Genomic DNA, 5434 nt, shown 5'->3' on the forward strand with positions numbered 1-5434 from the left:
CATATGATGGCTAGAGTTCCTTTTTCCATTTATCAATTGCTTTAACCCCTCTTCAGACCTCTTCTAGTCTTTCGCTTTAATAATGGCTTCAACTGTTACTTTTGTGCAGACGTTATCAACAGTAACATCTTGGATTTGTTGAATTTTATAGATCGAAATACACTTTTCTTTCCCAAAAAGGCTTTATTACATACAGAGGGGAGGGGTTCAGTCTTTCTTGGCTGCTGCTTTCCTCATGGCTGCCAGGACATTAGTCAGCTCCTCTCTCTTCCTTTTGGCACAGATGTATGTCCCCCCCTTTTCTTGGTGAACCCCAGGGCCCGATTGTCCTTGGAGACCTTGGGCAGCCACATGCCACACTGCTCATGTGGGGTGAAGCTGCATACCTCTTGAATCATGTCCCGCACAAACTTGGTGTGCTTGGTGAGGTGCTGCTGGGTGTGCCTCGGCCTCCTCACATTCTTAGTCACCTTGTGGCCCTTGTTGAGGCCCATGGCCATGGGGTGGCACAGAGCCATGGCGGCTGCTCCTCCATGGCTCCTGCGGTGGACTGAAATACACTTTTAATCTCCATTTTTAACAGTAAATAAAATGATGCTCAAAGAGTTTGTGACATGCCCAAGGCCATATAATTTAGAAGATCCAAAGAGTTTGATATCAAATCTTATAACTCCAGCTCCTATTCTCTCAACATTGTCTCTTAAGGTCCGAATCATAATTCAAAAGCCCAAATGTTCAAGCAGGTACTTTATTTATTTTTTACTTAAGTTCAATTAGCCAACATATAGTACATCATTAGCGTCAGATGTAGAGTTCAGTAATTCATCAGTTGCAAATAATCTCAACATTTTGGTAACAGCATATATCACTTTCCTACTCCTAAAATCAGTGCGTGATCCTGCCTTGCTTCTTTCTTTAAATAAAGCCACCATTATACATGTTGGTTTTAAATCACAGATTTATCTTTAATTTTCCTTTCTACACTTTCAGCTACCAAGTCCTATAAATTCTTACCAATACCTTTTTGACTTCATCACCTACCTCACCTATGCGTTCTAGTCTCCAAGGGACCTGAACACACCTGTACTCTGTACTTCCTCCTTTCTCACCCTTCCCCTCCTTCTCTCTAGAATGCCTTTCTTTCTTCCTTACTTACCTTTACATTAATCTTAAACACTTCTCATCCAGAAAGCTTCTTATCGCTACCCCAAACTTACAATTTCTCTCTGTCTCTCCTCTCTTTTTGTTTAAATTACTCTTTTCTGTATTTTTCTTAAGCCACTTACGTTCTTTGTATTTCGTGTATCTATCTTACTATTCTTTCCATTACCAGATTGTTAGTGTTGTGCTGGCAGATACCATATTTCACTTGTCTTTTTAATCTTGGTATAGCAGAGTCATGGAATAGATAATAAATGTGCAATAACTTAAATATAACTGTGAGGGAAACCTACAGGCTGAATTTGCCATAAGATAGGGAACTACAGCAAAGTTTATATTTGACGTGAGAGACAAGAAATGAGTATGTCATCTACTTCTAACCATAACAAATCGTTATTTATTGCAGTTTTTAATCAACTTATTATTTCTCCTTAAGGTTTTTTTCTAAGAAAGTTTTACTGTTTAATATAAGGGCACAGGATATTGGATAATTTGGACAGATACCCAGCAAAAATAGTTCTTGAAAAATATGTCTTTCAACTTGCAGGACCAAGTACAAAGCCTGGGGTTTAAATGCATCATGAATCCTGAATTATCTTTTCAAAGAAGCTGTTCAGCTACTTTAGAAAAGTTCAGGCTATTGCTTCCTCACTAATACAGGTAATATATGCAAATAATGGAAAGACAATCTTCCCCCAGTGAGATGTAATAAGGAACCCTGTACTCATCTCTGAACCCAGTGCCATTAGCAAGCTGATACTGAGAAAGTGTGGCTTTACTTAACATACATATTTTACGCTGAGTTCTGGGCAAACAGAAATTTTCACCATAATACTTAACTATTTGAATAAGAAATACAGCGTGATTTCATGCATTCACATGAAAATCATATACATATATCAAAATAGAGTGATCCTCTTATTTATCATGATTGTGAAAGTTAATGATTTTCCCTGATCTCTTCCAAAAATTACAGATACCAAATCCTGAACAGCCTCCATTTTGAGAGTTTAAAGAATGGAAAGTAAATTAATAAGACTAAAGAGAGAATCTTTTGAATTCTCTAATGCAAATTTATTTCTCCCCTTTATTTCTTATAAATGATTTTCTTCATCCATTACATTGCTTTTTTATCTTTACTTAGCCTGAATAAACTAACAAAAAAATTTTTTTAAATTATCTTTCTTCTACCAAGCCCCAAATTTAAACATTATGAATCTGGTGAATCCAAAAACTCGTGAGTTTAGATACCATGATTGTACCTATTGTAAGTACACTTGCTTTCTTGGAGAAGAAATGTGTCTATAGCTTATGGTTATTATGAAGACAGTCTTTGTCTTTGGAGTCAGATTGTCTTCAGTCACATATCAACTCTGATACTTACATACTATGCAACTCTGGGCAATTTACCTTACCTTTCCAAATTCAATCCCTCATTTGTAAAATTGCCATCATAATGATAATCATCTCAGTATGGTTTTCTGAGATTTAATTGAGATAATATAAAATCCTCAGCTTTGTTACGTTACGTAGTAAGTATTTAAAAAAATTACCCACTAAAACTATTAATAAGCAGGCAGTTCACTTTTGTAGTAAAGCCGGGATGGATGTAGTTTGTAAACTGTTTACATAATCAGATCATCCTACCACTTCTGGATAACACACATGCAGCATAGGTAAAGATCGTCCATAGGACTTTTTGCTGTAATCATTTGTGTCTATGGATCCTGGAAGTTTGCGATGCCACAGAGAGTAGGCATTAGTCTACACGTTTCAGTGAAGAATTCTATAAAAGCTATAGAATAGCTTCCCTTCATCCCTGTTATAACCTTTTCTCCCCTTAATATTCCAGCAGTGACAGTCAAAGGTTTCAGCTAAAATAAAATATTCCTTTTTTTTAAAGATTTTATTTATTTATTTGTCAGAGAGAGAGCACAAGCAGGGGGAGCAGCAGGCAGAGGGGGAAGCCAACTCCCCTCTGAGCAAGGAGCTTGATAATGGGACTCGATCCCAGGACTCCTGGATCAGGACCTGAGCTGAAGGCAGATGGTTAACTGATTGAGCCACCCAGGCATCCCAAAAATATTCCTTTTTTTTAATGTTCTTGTAGTGTCTTCTGTAGAGCTCTATTATACTTTTTACACTGTAATTGTTTTGTAATGTCTCTTTCAATAAGACTGGAAAGAATAAGAGAGAGAAGGAAGAATGGGAGGGAGGAAGGAAAGAATAGCAAGAACAGATTCAGAAACACTTTATATTTTCCTGTAATTTTTTGCACATGTTTAGAATTATCCTCCCACTGAAAAATAGAATATTTATTTTCTTAAATTTAGATAGGTATTTGGAACTTTTTGGATTTGTACTAAGACTTTCCCTAATTTTTTTAAGACATTATTTATATTGCAAGCATTGGTAATGCCTATAATTAATTATATGCATTATTCTTAACTTTTGAAAACTATTGTATGCTCAATTCTTGCTAGTTATTGACAATTCTTGCCTAGTGGAATACTAACAATATCTGTATTCTGTCCAAATGATAAGGCATTTCGTGAGATGTATTATAATAGTAAATAATAATAATTTCATATATACTAAATTAAGTGATACAAAGCCAAGTTGACAATGACCAAGAAGTTGACAGCCAATATTTAGAAGAAACCTATAAATATAATAGGCTACTGAAGAGAAAAAATAATACATAGTCATGCAGTGGTTTAGGTGAACTTGGCTAAGTTTGTTTTATGGCATGACTCCTAAGATCTCTGCATATGTTTTCTTAAAAGATGGCTTTCTTGAAAAACCTTTGCATTTTTCTGTTAAAAAAATGCCAATAGTCTGTTAAGCCTAGGTGCAATTGAATAATAAAGTAATATCTCCGTCCCAAGGAGACAATAATACTAAAGATGTTTTTCTTTTTTTTTTTAAGGTTTATTTATTTATTTTAGAGAGAGAGAGAAACAGAGAGAGAGCACGAGCAGGAGGGGCAGAGGTAGAGGGAGAAAGATTCTCATGTAGACTCCGCGCTGAGCAGGAAGCCTGATTGCAGGGCTCCATCTCATGACCTTGAAATTATGACCTGAGCCAAAACCCAGACTCGGGCGCTTAACCGAATGCACCACCCAGGCACTGTTTTTCTTTAAATGTCAATTTCTCTTATAGAGAAGGTTAACAATACAAAAAAAAAAAAAAAAAAAATTAAAACAGAACAAAATAATAGAAGATATTTTTAAAAACTTTTAATTTACCTTATTGTTTTAAGATTTTTTTTTTAAGATTTTATTTATTTGACAGAGAGAAAGTGAGAGGCAGAGCATGAGTGGAGGGGGCGGGGCAAAGGGAGAGGGAGAAGCAGACTCCCCGCTGAGCTGGGAGCCCGTTTCAGGATTCAATCCCAGGACCCTGGGATCATGACCTGAGCCAAGGCAGATGCTTAACCGACTGAGCCACCCAGACCCCCCAAATTTACCTTATTTTAACAATGGAGTAAATGAGACTGAACATCATTTCTGTGCTGTTCTTCCACCAAAATATCATAACCTGATTTTAATTATGACAAAACATCAGACAAACCTAAATTGAGGAACATTGTACAAAATCAATAATAAGTACTCTTTCAAAATGTCAAGTTCATGAAAGGAAAGGGGAGAGAAAGCAAAGTCACACATTGGAGAAGAGCAAAGAGAAATAACAAATACAACATAGGACCTAAGATATGATCCTTGACCAAGAAGACATGGAAAAACATAATGGTGGGAAAAAGGCATGGTAAAAAGAAACTGGTGGAATTTGAATAAAATCTGCAATGTAGTTAATAGTGTAGTACCAATGGTAATATCCTGGTTTTATATTTGTATAATGGTTATGTATGGTGCTAACATTAAGGAAAGCTGAGTGAGTTTATACAGGAATTCTCTGTACTATTTTGCAACTTTTCTCTAAGTCTAAATTTAATTTAAAATACAAAGTTTAAGAAAATTTGTTAACTTTTCCCAGCTCCATAATTTGAATAGTAGAAAGTTTTGATTGGAACCGAAGTCCCTAGTTTTCCTTTCCCCACAGCACACTACATCCCCATCAAAGTGGATATTCTCCAGTTTAGTTAACAAAGCAAGTAAGTTTTTATATTTTATTTTATATTATCCTGAAATATTTGCAAGTTGCTTCAATAAATGTTCTAATCTTAGTATTTTAAGATTAATGGACTATAAGCAGAAAAGAATCCCTAAACAAGTAATGAATTAAATTACATCAACCGATCAAATTGTTCTTT

The 5434-nt window shown here is 35.5% G+C and overlaps 1 pseudogene; it reads right to left on the reverse strand.

Annotated features, from left to right (window-relative positions):
- Positions 1-207: 207 nt before the first annotated feature.
- Positions 208-540, reverse strand: LOC118553515 (large ribosomal subunit protein eL36 pseudogene; annotated as a pseudogene).
- Between the last annotated feature and the right edge of the window lie 4894 nt (positions 541-5434).

This window comes from Halichoerus grypus, chromosome 1, assembly GCF_964656455.1.
Source record: "Halichoerus grypus chromosome 1, mHalGry1.hap1.1, whole genome shotgun sequence".
Lineage (NCBI taxonomy): Eukaryota > Metazoa > Chordata > Mammalia > Carnivora > Phocidae > Halichoerus > Halichoerus grypus.